The 2,500-nt window shown below is 41.2% G+C and overlaps 1 protein-coding gene across 1 annotated transcript in view; it reads right to left on the bottom strand.

Annotated features, from left to right (window-relative positions):
- The window catches only part of LOC120572768 (eukaryotic translation initiation factor 5B-like), a gene marked incomplete at its 3' end in the record, with an annotated part of 13,202 nt that overhangs the window by 6,449 nt on the left and 4,253 nt on the right, over positions 1 to 2,500 (bottom strand).

The raw sequence follows: 2,500 nt of genomic DNA on the forward strand, positions 1-2,500 counted from the left end.
CTTAAGTAATTGCATATTTCTCATATCGTTTTGCCTAGTGTTGGTGGTTTCTGTCCATCAGCTCCCTTCTGATGAACCTCTACCACATCAGAGCCATCTCTTAAGTATTTACAGCAAATGGGGCAAGTTTCTCGGTTTACAACAATATGACTCATGTTCAAAGTTGGAGTGTACTTTTTCCTCAAGCTAATCCAACAATGTCATCCTCTCTTAATACACTCACATTGTTGGCCTTTGTCATGTGTTAGAAATATTTCTAATGTTCTTCTGACACCCCCATAAAATGACACTGAGCATGTGTCTGAGAATAAGACATTTCTTCTGTAATATACACTACCGGTCAAAGGTTTTTAGAACACCCCAATCTTTTTAGTTTTTTTATTGAAATTTGAGCAGTTCAAGTCCAATGAATAGCTTGAAATGGTCCAACGGTAAGTAGTTAACTGCTTGAGGTTAAAAAAATAAGTAAGGTTACTCAAAACTGAAAAATAATGTACATTTCAGAATTTTACAAAAAGGCCTTTTTCAGGGAACAACGTAAAGCTGTTCTGGAGGTTGATCAAGCTTTGAGAGTTGGTGCTACCAATTCCCACAGGTGTTCACACTGGTCTGGATCACTTACAACCCCCTCTGTCTGTATGAAAGTATTGTTGGAACACACTATGGTACCGTACCCTCGTGAGCATTGTATGAACAGTAATGTACTGCAGAAAGTAGTGTGTTGCTATAAAAATGGCGGGAAAAAGGCAATTAACAATGGGAGAGAGACAGACGATCATAACACTTACAGAATGTTGGTCTTTCCTACAGAGAAATTGCGAAGAAAGTCAAGAAGTCAGTGAGTACAGTATTCTTCACCACCAAAAGGCACTTAGAAACTGGGGGAGACTCTGACAGGAAGAGGTCTGGCAGACCCAGAGCCACAACACAATCAGAAGACAAGTTTCTGAGAGTCAAAGGCTTCAAGCACAGCTTAATAGTAGGGGTGGGGGGAAAAAATCCATACAGCGTAGTATCGCGACATTTTTCGTGGCAATACTGTATCGATACACAGACGCCAAGTATGGATCTTTTATGATATACGTGTTGGTCAGTCTGTCTGCGTGACCATCCCCATTTTGCACCAATACAATTGAAGGGAGATGAACAAACATGGAAATGTATCTTGTTAGATAAAACAAATGTTGACAAAATTTTCCTTTGGGGACATAATTTGAAACTGGGAAAAATTTAAAGTTGGAAAAAAGGTAATAAATTGCAATATATCGCAGAATATTGCAATATGTTTAAAATCGCAATAATATCGCATCGTGACATAAGTATCGTGATGATATCGTATCGTGACATAAGTATCGTGATGATATCGTATCGTGAGGCCTCCGGTGATAAGCAAGTCTCAGTTTCAGCTGGAAAGAGAAGACTTGGAGCTGCAGGTTTGATGGGTCCAGTTGCAGCAAGAAAGCCATTGCTAAGAAAAAGAGGCTGGGCTGGGCCGAGAAACATCGCCAATGGACTACTGAAGACTGGAACAAGGTGGTAGGCGAAAGGACGGTTCCTCGGTGTGCGACATCAACTGTCAAACATGGAGGAGGAAGCCTGATGGTCTGGGGCTGTTCTGCTGGATCTACGGTCGGTGATTTGTACGGAGTGAAAGGCACCCTGAACCAAAACGGCTACCACAGCATTCTGCAGCGCCATGCAGCACCCTCTGGTATGCGCCTAGTTGGTCAGGGGTTCATCCTACAGCAAGATAGTGACCCAAAACATAAGTCCAAGTAGGGCTGGGCGATATGGAGTAAATCAGATATCACGATATTCTTGACCAAATACCTCGATATCGATATTGTGGCGATATTCTAGGGTTGAAAATCTGTGCTTTAACAAAATATCTTCACACTTAGATTTTAGATAAATAATCATCAGTAACGTGGACATGATGTCTAAATGGGGAAAAGGCAAATAATAGAACAGCTAGAACATTCTGGTAAGTTCAGAAGAGTACATCACTTTACTGTAATGCAGCCTTTAACACCAGGAAAAGACACTTATGTCATATCACGATATTACGATATCCAAAATCTAAGACGATATCTAGTCTCATATCACGATATCGATATAATATCGATATATTGCCCAGCCCTAAGTCCAAGCTATGCCAGAACTACCTTAGCAAAGACAGAACAAGATGGTCAGCCTAAAAACATGGAGCGGCCAGCACAGCCACCAGACTTACCCCCCCACGGAGCTGGTTTGGGATGAACGGGACAGAAAAGTGAAAGCAAAGCAACCTGCAAGGGCCACACATTCATGGGGACTTCTGCAACAGAGTTGGGAAGAACTTTCTGGAGAATATTTGGTTTAAATCGTAGAAAGAATGCCACGAGTGTGTTCAGCTGTTATTATCGGCCAAAGGGGGCCACTCTGATGAGTCAAACATTTAGACTACATTTTGGTTTATAAACTGATTCCATGATTTCATTTTTTAACTTATATTTGTTCT

Source organism: Perca fluviatilis, chromosome 14 (assembly GCF_010015445.1).
Source record: "Perca fluviatilis chromosome 14, GENO_Pfluv_1.0, whole genome shotgun sequence".
NCBI lineage: Eukaryota > Metazoa > Chordata > Actinopteri > Perciformes > Percidae > Perca > Perca fluviatilis.